The sequence below is a fragment of the Aedes albopictus genome, chromosome 1 (genome assembly GCF_035046485.1).
Source record: "Aedes albopictus strain Foshan chromosome 1, AalbF5, whole genome shotgun sequence".
NCBI lineage: Eukaryota > Metazoa > Arthropoda > Insecta > Diptera > Culicidae > Aedes > Aedes albopictus.
In genome coordinates, this window is record NC_085136.1 from 22,964,626 (window position 1) to 22,981,739 (window position 17,114).

General features: G+C 41.7%; 1 protein-coding gene across 2 annotated transcripts in view; it reads left to right on the forward strand.

The window, feature by feature from the left end:
* The first annotated feature begins 12,378 nt into the window (after positions 1-12,378).
* LOC109424773 (NADPH--cytochrome P450 reductase) overlaps positions 12,379-17,114 on the forward strand; it is a 109,617-nt gene continuing 104,881 nt past the window's right edge. For both annotated transcript variants that reach the window (XM_029855332.2, XM_062844221.1), the window contains exons 1-2: positions 12,379-12,520; positions 14,626-14,734. The gene's annotated coding sequence lies outside the window, so the exon portion shown is untranslated. The remainder of the gene's footprint in view (positions 12,521-14,625; positions 14,735-17,114) is intronic.

The window sequence follows — 17,114 nt, forward strand, 5'->3', positions numbered from 1 at the left end:
AGATTCAGTTGTATAGAAGTCGAGGAACTTAAGAAGTAGAATGTGTATCGTGACATTGAATTTGTATTGTTCAGGATATTGTTTTCTGATTTTGATGCTTGAAGGCATCTTCTGGAGCCTGGTAAGCTCCATCCGTGGAAGCATTTTCAGAATCAGTTGTATAGAAGTCGAGGAACTTAAGAAGTAGAATGTGTATCGTGACATTGAATTTGTATTGTTCAGGATATTGTTTTCTGATTTTGATGCTTGAAGGAATCTTCTGGAGCCTGGTAAGCTCCATCCGTGGAAGCATTTTCAGATTCAGTTGTATAGAAGTCGAGGAACTTAAGAAGTAGAATGTGTATCGTGACATTGAATTTGTATTGTTCAGGATATTGTTTTCTGATTTTGATGTTTGAAGGAATCTTCTGGAGCCTGGTAAGCTCCATCCGTGGAAGCATTTACAGAATCAGTTGTATAGAAGTTGAGGTTCTTGAGAAGTAGAATGTGTAACGTGACATTGAATTTGTATTGTTCAGGATATTGTTTTCTGATTTTGATGCTTGAAAGAATCTTCTGGAGCCTGGTAAGCTCCATCCGTGGAAGCATTTTCAGAATCAGTTGTATAGAAGTCGAGGAACTTGAGAAGTAGAATGTGTAACGTAACCAAGGGGTTGGTCATTCAGCACACTTCATTTGTGCCGTGATTTTTGAGCGTGTGCCAATATGTGCCTAAACTGTGCCGGTTGTTTTTCAGTGTGTGCCGAAGTGTGCCGAACGTGCCGGAGGTGTGCCGAATGTGCCCAGTGGAATATTTTCTTAGAATGTTTTTGCGCTAATTATAATCCTGTCTATTTTTGGCGAATGTTATTGGTCTAGTCGGTGTTTACCGACAAAATTCCACCCAGAACACTTGTCTAGAATCTGTATGAAGGGATTTTTTGCAATCGTAAGTATAATGACAGTTTGATTCCATACCGCAAAGTTGGATTTCTATGTTGTGCCCATGTGTGCCGGATTGTGCCGGCATGTGTGCCGAGATGTGCCGGCATGTGTGCCGGGCACAATGTGCCGAGTGACCAACCCCTTGAACGTGACATTGAATTTGTATTGTTTAGGATGTTTTTTTTCTGGTTTTGATGTTTGGTGGAATCTTCTGGAGCCTGGTAAGCTCCATCCATGAAAGAATTATCAGAATCAGTTGTATTGAAGTTGAGAAGCATATTATGTAACGTGACATTGAATTTGTTATTGTTTAGGTTGGTTTTCTATTATATTGTATTTTAAGTCAAAGTTAGTTTGTGTAAGTGATATTGAGTAAGAACTTGTTCAACGTCGACACTGTGTTATGAAAACTATAAATATGCACGTTGATCTTATGTGGATCAATCCTGTATGCGATAGCGTGCTTGGTAGCAGTTTATTTTAATTCGTAGGTCATTACAACAAACTAAACAGACGGATTGGTACAACTAATAAAAATACGGTAGGTAGTTTTTATTTAAGTTTAATAAATGCTTTCTTTTTCTTTTCAGATTTAGCTCATCATAATTCATGCACGCAAAATGTTAAATACTATAGCTCAGTTCAGTATAACAATAATAACAGTTTAATGGTCATGTATAAATAAATATGTTATTTGAGAGTAGAAGAGGAGAAGGATGTAGAAGTAGGTAGCGAGACATAATTAAATTAAAATGAATTTCCGTTTCGATGCGCACAACAATTTCCATCAGTGCATCCATTGAGAAACTGCGTGCACACCGAAATCTTGCTTCCGTGCTTGCGGTCGACGAAAAGCGGGCTTTTGAAATCCTACTCGGAGCTAGGACGCTGGTTGTCGAGAGAAAAAGAGAGCGGATCAAAGGAGAGAAAAACCAAAAGGAGAGAAAGAGGAAGATGATAGATGTGAATGGTCAGGCTGGTTGAATATGAGGAGAGTTTTTGAGAATGTTGCGATAGAGTACAGTCGTGAGTTTTGGTGGTGGAAAATGAATAAAACTTTGAATGTGAAAAAGAAACACTGGTTGGTTAGATAATAATTATTATTTTCCTGTCAAGAAATCCTACAAAGCACTCTAAAGATTTCTGTAGCAGTGTCCTGCTTAATCCTCCAGCAGTTCTGGAGATTCCTCCAGGAGTTCCCTGGAGATTCCTCCAAGAGTTCCATGACGATTCTTTCAGGAGTTCCCTATGAATTCCTTCAGGAGTTCTCTGGGGAATTCTCAAGGAGTTCCCTAGGGATTCTCCAGGAGTTCTCTGGGAATTCCTGGAGGAATCTCCAGAACTGCTGGAGGATTAAGCAGGACACTCCTGCAGAAATCTTTAGAGTGCTTCTGGTGGAATTCCCAGAAAACTCCTGGAGGAATCCCCAGGGAACTCCTGGAGGAATCACCAAGGAAATCCTGCAAGAATCCCCAAGGAACTCCTGGAGGAATCTCCATGAAACTCCTGGAGGAATCCCCAGGATTCCTCCAGGAGGCAACTGGGAATTCCTCCAAGAGATCACTGAGAATTCTTCCAGGAGTTCCCTGGGAAATCCTCCAGAAACTCTTTCAGGAGTTTTCCGGGGATTTTTCAGGAGTTCCGTAAGGATTGCTCCGGGAGTTCCCCGAGTATTCCTCCGGGAGTTCCCCGAGAATTCCTCCAGGAGTTCCCTGAGGATTCCTCCAGGAGTTCCCTGGGGATTCCTTCAGAAGTTCCATGAGGATTCCTCCAAGAGTTTTATGAGGATTCTTGCAGGAGTTTCCTAGGAATTCCTCCAGAAGTTCCCCGAGGATTCCTCCAGGAGTTCCCTGGGAATTCCTCCAGAAGTTCCCTGGGCCTTCCGCCAGGATTTCCCTAGGGATTCCTCCAGGAGTTCTCTGGGGATTTATCCAGAAGTTCCCCGAGGATTCCTCCAGAAGTTTCCTGGGAATTCCTTCAAGAGTTTCCTGAGGATTCTTCCAGGAGTTCCCTAGGGATTCCTCCGATATTTCTCTGGAGATTCCTCCAGGAATTCACTGGAGATATCTACAGGACTTCCCTGGGGATTCCTGCAGGAGTTCCCCAAGGAATTATTCTAGGAATCCCTTGGGAATTCTTCTAGGAATTCCTCGAGAATTCTTCTGGGAATTCCTCGGGAATTCTTCCAGAAGTTCCTCGAGAATTCTTCCAGATGTTCCTCGGAAATTCTTCCACGAGTTCCTCAAGAACTCTTCCAGAAGTTCGTCGGGAATTTCTCCAGAAGTTCCTCGGGGATTCTTCCAGAAGTTCCTCGGGATTTTTTCCAGAAGTTCCTCGGGAATTCTTCCAGAAAATCCTCAGGATTTTTTCCAGAAGTTCCTCGAAAATTCTTCCTGAAGTTCCTCGGGAATTCTTCTAGAAAATCCTCAGGATTTCTTCCAGAAGTTCCTCGGGAATTATTCCAGAAGCTCTTCGGGAATTGTTCCAGAAGCTCCTCAGGTGTTCTTCCAGAAGTTCCTCGGGAATTCTTCCAGAAGTTCCTCGGGAATTCTTTCAGAAGTTCCTCGGGAATTGTTCCAGAAGTTCCTCGGGAATTGTTTCAGAAGTTCCTCAGGAATTCTTGCCGAAGTTCCTCGGGAATTTATCCATGAGTTCCTCGAATTCTTGCAGAAGTTCCTCGGGAGTTCTTCCAGAAGTTCCTCGGGAATTCTTCCAGAAGTTCCTCGGGAATTCTTCCAGAAGTCCCACGGGAATAGTTCCAGAAGTTCTTCGGGAATTGTTCCAGAAGTTCCTCGGGAATTGTTCCAGAAGTTTCTCGGGAATTCTTCCAGAAGTTGCAGAATTGCAGAATTCCCTCGGAAGTTTAGCCCATGTCGTTGCGCTTTCTCATACAGCGGCTGATCAGGGTCTTTCAGGAAGACCTTTCTGATAACTATTTCTCCGGAGCATAGACCGAAGCTGAGGGTCTGGCAATTGACATCCTTCATTCCGGCTTAGGTGGCGAGAGAGTAGCACCAGCACTAAAGACTAATCGTAGCACCGTGCTGCAACTGACGACGACGATTATTTGGAATCGGAGTCGCCCAGTGAGGGTACCAATGCTCATCCTTTTTCGCCATTCGGTCCATGGTAATATGTTGGACAGGATTTCGGCGGTTCCAGGTCTTGACAGACGTTCAAGTTTGACTCAGCAGCTTGTGTAAAAAATATGGCCGCCACAAATTGCCAAGTGGCAATCAGCGAACAGATGGCGTTAGCGACGTTCGTATTCAATCGCTGCTTCACATGTGCGTTGCGACCAACAACTGTCACCACGGTCGTCTTCCAGCCGGATGGCGCTAATAATGTTTCCACATAATTTGTGCAGAGTAAATTACTTATATTTAATATCTAAAATCTGTTGCACAAATTAGCGCAGGACTCTTGTCAAATATTTTACACATTATTACTTTTATTTTACATAGATTTGCTTGAATAAAACTGCATTTGTATGAACTTCACTCGCATTGGGAAATCTTTGTGAATGTGACACAAATGTAGGAATGATTTTGACAGTGTTTGTTTTGATTTTATTTTTCGGTGGGTGGTGAATTGGGTGATAAGTAAGCGGCTGGACGCACGTGGTTTCTCAAACTGTCAACTGCACGCGACTGCACTGTGGCAATCGGTTGCCTAGGTGTCGCTAGTGAAAATTTACATAGAAAATTTGAATAAATTTGTTCGAGCTAGAACGTCTGTGTGCGCCCTTGTCTTTTGTCAAAATGGATTTTTTACGGGTTTTACTGTTTTATACTTGATGGTTAATCGTCTCGCTGTATGCCCTGAACAGTTCCCATGCTGCCCTGCAGCGCAGTGAGGGAAATATTTTATAAGAATGTAATTTCAGCTACACCCATATAAAAACTTGATGAAATGAAAGTTTTTTAATGTGGCAGCATGTTACATTCACTTTTACGATACTTCACTAACATTTGATAAATTTTGTATGATTGACCCAAAATGAGCGGTGAATGGCGACCTCACGGTAAGATTGAAAAGGACGACAACAAGATCGATAAAAAAGAATATATGACCCGTCTTTTTCGTTATGTGGTCTGTCAAAATGAACTGAGAAGTGTCAAATATTCTTATGGCTTAGCGTTGTCGGTGTAATGAAGAATTACAAGAACAAAAGATCATGAACACAGGATTTTACTATTTCACCAATGCCAACCCTGATAAAAAATATCATAAAAATACGATAAATTTTATTGTTACAACACCATTTTTTCGAAAAATATTCACCATTAAACGTATTGTAATTTACACAGCACACTCACCATCACCCCTATTGTTCTATACCATTCGGCGAATGGTAAATGGCACTTTTACAATAAAAAATGGTGGTCGTTATGTATCTTAACCATAAAATTTTGAGAAAATTTTCATACACTTTTTCGCGAAAAACAATAGAATGTATTGTGTTTTTATGAGACATTTTTGGGGCAATTTTCAAAAGAAAACAATATATCTTAATGTTTTTTCAGTGTTCTTACAATACAAATACAATTAATTGAATGGCGTCAAATGAATCGTTGTTACAATAAAAATACAATAATATTTGTTGTTGCTTGTAAGAAGTTTTCGCTTTTGAAAATCCATAGAATTTATATTTTCCGCTAACATTTATATCCAGCATTTACGAGCACTAACGGCCGCCAGAATGATATGCACATTTTAGGATAAGAATCAAACACTCTGATGTCTGTCTGGTATGTATTGCTTGGCAGCTGTTGATCTATCTTCAATCTTTTCAAATAACTGCCAAATATCACAAGCCAGACCTCAGGTCGTATGATCCATACCATAAATCGTTCACAATTCATGTGGCCATTAGTATCTGTAAATGCTGGGGAAAAATGTTAGCGAGAAATATGAATTCTCTGGTTTTTCAAAGGCAAAATCTGTTTACATAACAAATATTATTGCATGTTTATTTTAGCATCGGTTCAATTGACCCCATTAAACTAATTGTATTTGTATTGTTATCAATGATAGTTTACTATCTACTAGATTTCTTTAATTTATTGGAAAACATTAGAAAAATCATTGTTCATCTTTTTCTTGTCGTAACATCCTCACTTGGCTAAAACCTGATTTTCAGCTAGTTTTCTATAAGTACTTCCTCAGTTATTCATTGAGAGCTTCCTCTGCCAACACGGCTTGACATCTGTCAGTCGTTGAAGCTTAAGCGAAAGATCTATTGTATTTAAATTTTAAACGAAAACTATAAAAAATATGTCAAGTGATTTTGTATTTGATTATACAAACATGATCCAAGCAACAATAATATTTATTGTTATTTATTTGTTACGAATTGTTTTTAAGTGTAATTGACAAATAAATTCTTTTTTAATAAGAAGTCCATGAGAACTTTGCAGGCACTTTTGCAACTATTTAAAAACAACTTAAATTAATTTTTACTAATAGTAACTTTAAATTATTATAGAACTATTGAAAAACAATCGAATCAATTAATCACTTTTAAAGCTAATTATTATTGTTTATTATTGTTTATTTTAACTTCAAATTTTGAAAGAGGGAAAAACCCCTTTGAGTGATTTCAACATTACAAAAACGAAATCTTTCTCAAAGAGGCACAAAACCTCTTTTGACGTAGGACTACGTCTCTGTTTTCTATACCCGGTGTCATTTCAAAATTTATGAAACCAAGAGCGTTACGTTTGAGTGAAAGATTTTAAACGCTCACAGTACCTTTCCCACTGAACGAAATGATAAACAAATCCCGTTATCCGAGAGATGAAACTCCCGCGTTCAATTTGTAATATTCGGTGAACCTAAAAATCATTGATAAATAGTTAAAAAGTTGTTTTAAAGTTAGACATTGAAATCGCTGAAATCTATAAATATGGGTAGCGGACAAATTTTCTCGTTCAGTCTACCAACGCTCTCTGATTGGTGCGCATCGTGAGGGCAACTACGATGCAGGAAGGAATGCGAACATGCGAGAGCTGTTCGTCAGTTCCATTTCGACCACCGTCGAGGTGACACCTCGAGCTGGGCAGCGGCACATCGACTCAGCGACGACACTTGGCTATTGTACTGATAGCACCAGGAATCTCATTCACGGCAGCAAACGGCGGGCCAGTTTTCGATTGCGTCTAGCGTTGAGCGCGGAGAAAACCAACACGAATTGCGTGGCATTGTAAATTCATCAAAATCGTCCATTATTCAAACGGTTCTTTTCAGGACCATCGAAAATGATTTCACAAGAGTTAATTGGTTAAATTTCCACCCTCGATCGAGAAAGGTGTAGTGCAATCAAGGACAGAGCGCCGTTTCTCAGCAAAAGCAAAGCCGGTCATTAATCGCATCCACGGCAGCAAGCGGCGGGCCAGTTTTCGGCGGCGTTCAGCATTAAGTGCGGAGAAAACAAACACGCATAGTGGCATGGTGAATTCATTAATTTTCTTCCTAAAATTATTCATTACCCAAACGGCCCTTTTAAGGACCATCGAAAATGATTTTTCAAAAGCTGTGAATCGGATAATTTCATTCCAACGAACGGGAAAAGTGTAGTACAACCGAAAAGTGAATGATTGAATGCTTGGTGACTCAACCAGCAACAATTATGACGCCTAATTGTTCCACCCGGACTTTGGCAACGCATTATCATATCCGGACCATTTTGCGTGAAAAATGTTTCAATTCTAACATTTTCCAACATTTTCATTTTAAATCATCTAGGGTATGTGTTCCATTAGTAATCTCACGCTCCCATATTCATCCTATTCGAAAGCAAGCGATTACGGCACCGATTGATTCCGTTCTTTTTGTTTTCATGGGTGCTCACTTCTAACAAAAAATACAAACATAATAAACAAAACAAACAGCGCTTCAATCCTTTGTTTTTCATAGGATGAAAATGGGAGCCACATGCTTAATAAGGGAACCAATACCCTAATATTTTGGTTACATTATCCGTTCAATGGAAATTTTCTCATTTCTCGGTTGATTAATCGTTTGATGCGTCTGGAGCATAAGGGGCGGGTCATGCAAACGGAATTAACTGAAAAGCCAGCCGAATGGGAGGAGCTTCATATGCTAATCTAGGGGTATAAAAGCGGTGCCCTCTGTTTTCTGTTTTCATTTTCGTTGGATCGGCCAAGGAGGTAGGATGTCATCTCCAGCAAGGGGCTGTCCATTTATTACTTACGGCATTTTTTGCCATTTTCCGATACCCCCACCCCCCCCCTTGTAAGATTTTTTGTATGGGAGCTCAAATATTTTTGTATGGAGCGTACCCCCCCTCCCTCCATAAACCCTTACGTAATTAATGGACGGCCCCCAAGCAGCCACATATCGACTGCGATGACTCTCGGCTGATAGCACCAGGAATCTCATCCACGGCAGCAAGCGGCGGGCCAGTTTTCGGCAGCGCCTAGTATCCACTTATCCGCGAGCGGTAATGGCGGCGGCGGGCATAACCAACCGGTTCGGATTTTGATGTTTCTTGGGGGAAAGTCAAAACAGTTTCATTCTCCTTCTCACCCCTTCACTCTCCGATCGGTGGCGCCAACCGATTGCGATCCCCACTAAACGTCAAAATTCGAATCGGTTAGTTATGCCCGCCGCCGCCATTACCGCTCGCGGATAAGTGGATTGAGCACGGAGAAACCCAACACGCATTGCGTGGCATGATGAATTCATCAAATTCGTCAATTATTCAAACGGTCTTTTTCAGGACCATCGAAAGTGATTCCTCAAGAGTTAATTGAAGATATTTCCACCCTCGATCGAGAAAGGTGTACTTCGTTGCCAGCAAGAGTGAAGCCGGTCATTAATCTTATCCACGGCAGCAAGCGGCGGGGCAGTTTAAGGTGGCGTCCATCATTCAGCACTGAGAAAACCAACACGCCTTGCGTCAATTAATCAAACGGTCCTTTACAGAAACACCAAAAATAATTCCTCAAGAGTTGTGAATCAGATAATTTCATTCCATCGAACGAGAAAAGTGTGGTGCAACCATCCAATATTTTGGTTACTTCAGCCGTTCAATGAAAATTTTCTCATTTCTTGGTTGATTAATCGTTTGAAGTGTCTGGAGCATAAGGGGCGGAACATGCAAACGGAATAAACTGCAAAGCCAGCCAAATGGGAGGAGCTTCATCTGCTAATCTAGGGGTATAAAAGCATTGTTCTCTATTTTCTTTCGTCATTTTCGTTGGATCAGTCAAGGAGGTTGGAGGTGGATGTCACCTCCAGCAAGGCAGCAGCACAACAACCCAGCGACTACTCTCGGCTATCGTGCTGATGATAGCACTTGGAATCGCATCCATGGCAGCAGCAGTGGGCCACTTTTCGACGGCGTCCAGCATTCTCCGCACTCCGCAGCGAAAACCAACATGCATTGCATGCCATGGTGAATGCATCAAAATCGTCCATTATTCAAACCGGTCCTTTTCAGGACCATCGAAAATGATTCCTCAAGAGTTAATTGGATAATTTCCAACATCGATCGAGATGTAGTGCAACCAAAAAGCAAAAGACAGAGCATCGTTGCCAGCAATAGTGAAACTGGTCATTATTCTAATCCACGGCGGTCCAGTTTTCGGTGGCGTTTATCATTCAGCACGTAGAAAACCAACACGCATTGCGTGACATGGTGAATTCATGCCATTTCGTTCCTAAAATCGTCAATTAATCAAACGGTCTTGTTCAGGACCACCGTTAATTATTCCTTAAGAGTTTGTGAATCAGCTAATTTCATTCCATCGAACGAGAAAAGTGTGGTGCAATTGAGAAGTGAAAGATTGAATACTTGGTGGCCCAGCAATAATGATGAAACCGGTCACTAATGGCCTAATGGTTCCACCCGGAATTTAACAACGCATTATTCTATCCGAACTATTTTGCGTGAAACATTGTTTAATTAAAATTAAGTTAAAACATTTTTCGAAAATGTTCGAAGGTGAATACCTAGAATTTTCAAGAGCACAAATCTGAAGAACCGAATGTCGGTTTGCGCTTAAAAGTTGGTCGATTGGTTACCCGCTGGTGGTGAATCGAAATTATCCAATCCGTTCAATGAAAATTTGCTCATTTCTCGGTTGATTAGTTGCTTGATGCGTCTGGAGCATTCGGGGCGGGTCATGCAAACGAAATAAACTGGAAAACCAGCGAAATGGGAGGAGCCTAATCTACTAATCAAGGGGAATAAAAGCAGTGACCTCTGTTTTCTTCCGTCATTTTCGTTGGATCAGTCAAAGGGAATGGATGTCACCTCCGCAGCTGCGCACCAATCCTGCGATGACTCTCGGCTATTTAGCTGATGGAACCAGGAATCTCATACACAGCAGTAAGCGATGGCAGTTTTCGATGGCTTCCAGCATTCAGTGCGGATAATTTTCAATTGTCTTGCCGAAATCTCCTGTTATTTAAAAGGTCCTTTTCAGGACCAGTGAAAATTATTCCTCCAGAGTTATGAATCGGATAATTAAAAGCGACAGACTGAAAACTTAGCAACAGTATAGCCGGCCTCTAATTGTTCTTCTCGTAACTATACAATTATTATTGTCGAATCTAGAATATATCACGAAACTCCAATCAAAATTATCTAAAATTTCGTTAACAGCAATTGAGTTGTGTCAAATACACATGGCTACGGTGGCGCCATCTGTTCATTTCATAGCGGCAATTTTAGTTATTTTAATGATTGTTGCGATCGCAATATGATGTTTGGGAAGCTATGGCTTAACGCCTTTCAATATTATAATTATTCTATCCTTTCGACGAAAATTCTTTCAAACAACGGTTGAACATTTATCTTCAAAATGAAATAATGCTCAACCCTCAAGTGATGGCCAACCGCGCGAGTTACGGAAGGTTTAACTAATTAACATCTTATGAATGCGTTCAATGAAATGGATCACATAGTAAGTCTCGGCTTCATATAAATAACTCGCTCGCACTTGTAGGTAGTGGGCACAAACAGGAGTGTGTTGTGGATTGGCATCTAAGCCGAAAAGAGAGATGAGTTTGTGAAATAGGAGTGTTCACGGTGCGGCTTCGGAGTCAGTTTGGCTTTCTATTCCGCAGAACCATTACCTGTTCTGTGGCTTAGTTGGTTAAAGCGCCGGTCTAGCGAATACGGAGTCGTGGGTTCGAATCCCACCAGAACGCGATTTTTTTCACAAATTTCATCTCTCAATTTGCCAATTAGCAACATTTCGTGCCTTCTAATTACAAGTTTTTCCAGTATGGATCACATAGGTAACAACTTTAATCAACACATCACTCCGCCGATTTGGATTTTACCAGCATACCTACATTGTGTAGGCCTTTTATGTGATAAATCCGTTATGCATTTATTTACGAAGATCGGACAACAATGACACGAAAAATCAGCTGATTTAAGACTTCAAATTAAAGGGCCCATTTTAATATATAAAAGTCGGAACCTCATTCCAGCCTTTATCCTACGTCAACATTGCGGTTATGTCTCAGACATTACCCACCCCTAGTTTTATCTTTTCAAATAACATTACAATAATAACTTAAAATTAAAGGCTCACACGGCAGTTGCCATAGCAGAGCCGCAATCTTGAAGGAGGACAACATGCCATATCGTGAAACGAATCTTCAGAAATCCAGAAATCCTTGTGGGGGAGAGGGTAGGGGTCAGGGATTCACCAAAAACGAATCTTCAAGGCTGAAAATAAAGTATACCAAAAAAAAGGGAAACAGTATCAAACGAAATATGCAATATCATTTAAAAATTTGAATAAAAGTTTTAATATGGTTTCATTTTTTGTGCCCAAAATATCCCGAATAGATACAGGAATTGGAAAACCTGCTGTAATAAACTAATAAAGCTAATGTTCACTTATTGTACGAACTATAATGGGTTTGATTTCTATTGTAAAAAGTAACAATATATCTACTATGTGTTTTATTGTGAACGATAAAACCAGTCATATGTTAATAATATTTACCATGTAATGAATGGTAATTTTTTATCCGGGAAGTCAATAGCCAAATAATTAACTCATTCCGAAAAAAAGATGAATGACGGACGATGGGAATAATAATCCGAAATCACGGTGTGTTAAAAATTTCACAACTCTTTCGCATGGTTGCAAAATGTTTGCATTATCGCGCCGTGTGTGTGCGAATTCTCCAAAGATAAGCCCTTTGCTGATCTTCTCTGCATTCGAGCAGATGATGATGACACATCGCGCACCATGTCGAGCATAAAACTGCTCGAAAGCATAAAACATTCGCCTGGCATATTCACGAAGGGGGCGAAGTGGGTGCGAGCGAGTGGGTGGTGAACAGGTCGCCCGCGGTGCGGGTTCGAGGAGTTCGAGTTTACAACACTTCCAGCACGGCAGCAGCTTTGCTTCGTCCTCCGTCGTCGCGGCGATTTCATTCAAGCTTTGGTCACGGTTCGGACTGGTCGTGCTTCCTTCTGTGTGTTTTCCCCGCGTAATAAGCGCAAACGTAAAGTTAGTGTTCCCGTGCGGTTGTTCTCTGGTGTCCATTTGTGAAGTGTGTGGACGTGGGGTGTGTTACTACGTGTTACAGATTACCTCCGGTACGTGTGTGTTCCGTTCCTTTCGCTTCGCTGCGGTTGTTAGGGCAACGCAGTCTCTCGGTGCTCGTATGGCGATCGGTGTGTAATTAGGCGTCTTGAGAGGCCTACTAGATCAGAGTAATTAGCGTGTGGATTAATTTTCATATCGGACTGCGCTGCTGCTGCTGGCTGCAAGGGGGTGAGAATGCTGCTTGCTAGAACCTGCCGTTCGGAAAGAGAGAGAGAGGGGGTGTCGAAATTGACGATTCAGGGGAAAAAGTAAAATCGCGTTCCTTTGCATTTTCGCACATCGAGATCGAGAAAACCTGTTCCGATCCGCGACGACGACGATTCGATCGAAGAGAGCGATCTCGTGAAGCAACACCACACTGAAGAAAAAGCTGTTGTGTCACATACAACGCGCAGCCTAGTAGGACTGTAGTGTGTGCCTTCTCAACCGACTCGCCACCAAACCACGGACACGGCCAAGATTTTTGATTACGCGTACGGCCGTCGAGTAGCGAGCGCTAGCCAGCGAGCCTAGAAGCGATTTTGTCGGAGAGAAAACGGAGTAAAATGCACCTCCTAAAGAAAGACTCGATTTTAGCCTCGAGAACGTCGGCTCAGGCGTAGCGTTATCCATCAGATGAGGAATCGTGAGACGTTCGGTGGTTCAAGACTTACATCTCATCACAAAGGCCCATATAGCCAATGCAGTAAACGCACGGGTATTCAGCAAGATCATACTGACGGGCCCGATTCCCGGTCGGCCTAGGAACTTTTCGTAATCCGTGCCTGCCACACGATGTACACATGCAAAATGAGCATTGACAGAGGAAGCTCTCAGTTAATAACTGTGGAAGTGCTCATAAAACACTAAGCTGAGAAACATACTTTGTATCAGTTGGGACGTTACGCCAAGAAGAGAAGAGGATACATCACATCACAGCGTTTATTTCGACGTTATTAGCTGCTGCTTAAAGGAATTAATGCACATTTGAAAGGTTCTGATTTTTTGCTCTGTGTTACTGCAGTCATAATTCAAAGGGTTTAGGAGTTACAAGAGCCAGCCAAAAGTTTGCTCATTTTCTGGTAGGAATCAAACGAGCTGAAGGATCTGGCCTGTGTCGTTTGACAGTTGAACAATATGATTGATGATCGATCTTGTCGAGCAGCTGTCAAACGACAGACAAACATCAATTCGACTTATCCCTATCAGAAAGTAGCAAAGGGTACTTACAACTTAAGATTTGTGAGCGAGGAAAGCTAAGGGATGTTTTGTTCCATTTTGTTAGAGGTCAAATTTGCGAATAAGAGTTACCACGTTCTTGCAAAAGAAATGTGTAAAATAGTTTTTTATTCTTAGAATCTAGATTAAGAAATCAGGTAATGCTATCGGTTATTGCAAGAATATTATATCAAAATTCAAAGCTCAAATTATCAGGATGATATTAAAGTGAGTCGTTTTACCGCAACGGCGCATATTAAACCAATTCCTCCATCGCTCGAAGAAGTGATTTTCGTGTTCTCTTGAGCGAGAGATTTTTCTTTCGTGTTGTCGTGAAGACCGATGACGAGGCTAATCTCGCTGTTTTACAGGCTGCGCTAGCATATAAGTTAGTCCAGATTACTATCAATGTTTGAACGTTTTATAATATTGACTTAAGCAACAGTATAGAATCAACTTCAGGTAATCGCTTTCAAACTCGATTGTACGAATTTTCAACAATCACAACAGGCTTCATTCTATTGGCCCACTCTGTACAGCACCAGCAGTAGCAGCCTGCCTCGATCATTCTGATCGCCACCCTAGCAGTATGTAGCAGCCAGCAGCCCGTGTGTGTCTCATCTCTCGATCAATCGGCCTACTAAGCTCAAGTGAACAACAACTCCATATCTTCAGGAGAGAGAAAACCAGAAATTTATGCACGATTAACGCGTGGATTTCGATTCCCTTTCCGTCCGGTTCCAAAGTCCAAACCAACGATCGATCGGTATTATTTTCGAGAGTGATCCGTAGTTATACCCGGGGAGGCGATTGACCTACTTTATCAACCAACATATGTTGTGAAGAATCGCAGTGATTTAAGCTAACATCCATCCTTATCTTTCTTCCGACCGAAAAGAGGACATCATCATCTACATCATCCAAGCAAGCTGTCAGCGTCAACGTCATCGTCAGATAAGGCGCAATAAGGACGCGTTGCCGATTTTCTACGACTCAATTGGATTTCGGTAAGTGCGCCTTGACCTCCTATCTAATTGATCCTGGGCTGGGACCCTTCATTGCAGTCCTGCACTTAATACCTTCACCTTCCTCAACATCAATTTCGTCTGGCTGGGTTGTAAAAGGATGGCGATGGTGATTACATCGTCTGCACCTAAGCAGCCAACTGCAATCCAACACACACAGCTCGCAATGCACCTCGTTCGTTCCCTCGTTATCTTCCTACACCTTCTTCGGCCGATTCGGTACCTTTGGTCATTTTTCTGCTTCTGCTTCTGCATCATAAAACGCTGAAAGTGGACCTTCATCGAACGAACTCCGATAAAAGTGTTCGTTTCCCTCGTACCTACCTATCTTTTCTTCGCTTCGGTGGCTTTTTGGGGTGCAATAGCTCTGATATAGCTGGCTAGCCTAGCCGCACAGCAACATTCACCTGTTGCATTTATGCTCTGCCATGCCGCACTCATACCTTCACAGCTGTGCTTGGGCCTGCATGACTGACACTGTTAGATAAGAGAGGAGTGGGAGCAAACAAAATCGACGATTTATTCGATGGTCGTGGACGGTTGGCTGTCAGGTTGGTGAAAGCGCATTTGTGCATGCTAGGGAACGACCTTAACCTTGGCAGATGTGGGCAGGGCAGGTGTCTGAAGGGTTATCAGCCAGCAGGTTCGTTATGTGTGTTGGTATTGATATGGAGTTGGGTTAGTTGTACTTGTATTTTTTGGGTGAAAGCAATCGTAACTACGATGCAAAATCTAGAGTTACTACACTACATCCTTAAATCGGAGTTACATGATGCTCCCAAACCCTTATAATTGCAATGATAGAGTTGTATTGAATTGCTTATACGCTCTCTGAAAATTGTAGAACCAGGTTTTGGTCTCTCACAAATTTGCAATAGTTCTTGGAGGAAATTATAAAAAAAGAACCCGAGAGTGAGCCCTGCTGTAATCAAGCTGAGATGCAGGCTCTGTCAAAGAAGAAGAATCCTGGAAAAATCTCCGAGGAATCCTTGTACGAATCCACAGGGAAATCTCTGAGGAGGACTTCGTGATGGACTATTGCTACAGGAATACACGAGTAGAAAGGTTCTCTGCTCTATCATTTTTGTTATTTTGATAAGAAAAACTTAAGGTCTAAATGCGTAAGAAAGGCATGAGATGCCTATATAAAGTTGCTCGTAAATGCGGCACAATAGTGAACACATTTTCCTACCTTCCTGTAGGAACACCGAAACGTCAGAACATCAAATCGCAACAGAGGGATCCCTGGTGGAATTATTGGGGACATCCCTGGAGCACTAGATGGGAAAATTTCACAAAGAACCTCCGGAGAACTTCGTGGCGCAAGTCGTGTTCAAGTATGTTTCTTAAAAAATCTCTGGAACAACATCTAGGACTAGGGAATTCCCTGGAGAGGTATTCCTAAAGATCCTAGATATTCGTTTGCCAACCTTGTCGGCCATATTGGATTATGCTTCAATGTTTGCGTAACTCCGTGAACTACTTCATAAATTTCCTCTGTGCCTAGTGCCTCTGTTGGAATGATCTCAGAAATAAATATATTTGAAATTTGGTGTCGGTGTTATGTATATTTATCTGTAAACAAATGTAAGGCTAAAACCGTTTAGATTTAAGATAAAAAATACCAACATGTTGATCCAGTTCAAAAGTTTTGCAAAAACTTAACCTAGAAATGGTATCGCTTTTGAACAATCTCTTTCTCCACGAGTATTTACCAATCATACTTACCTATAAAAGGCACAGAGTTCACCACACAAAGCCTTGAAGAAGGAATCTCACCTCTCTACATCCCATCAGTTTTAGTGCCAGCCAGAGGCTACTACGATGCTCGGTACCTATAAAAAGTGCATACAAAAACTACCGTTTTCGACCAAAAACCTGCCAGGCCGCTACTGCGACACATCGGATCCAAGTCAGACGACCACTATACTTACTGACTGACTGTGTCTGTTGGGTTGACCGACCTTGAAATTGAGTCTCACTTTTTGTAGAGTGCTCTTTTTTGTTTTCTGGTTGATTTCCTTCGTCGCGACTTTATAGTCGAAGTCGACTTGGATGGATGCGATGTCGGTGATCTCGCTGGATACTTACGATGATGATATATAGAGAGGGTCTGGTGGATGTTATCGCGTGGATGTGCCGCGTCGCGACGCATTCGAGATTGAGACGAGATCCATCTCATCGCGTGTGTATGTAGCTTCCTTCTACAATCTACAGCACGCATCAATTGGGTAATGTTTCCGATGATGAAGCAATATTTTCGTTTTGGACGGCGTATACTTAAGTGTGTGTGTACTACTGTGTATACGTGTTGAAGATGACTGATTGTCGTGGCAATTTAGTATGCTATCATCATCTGAGG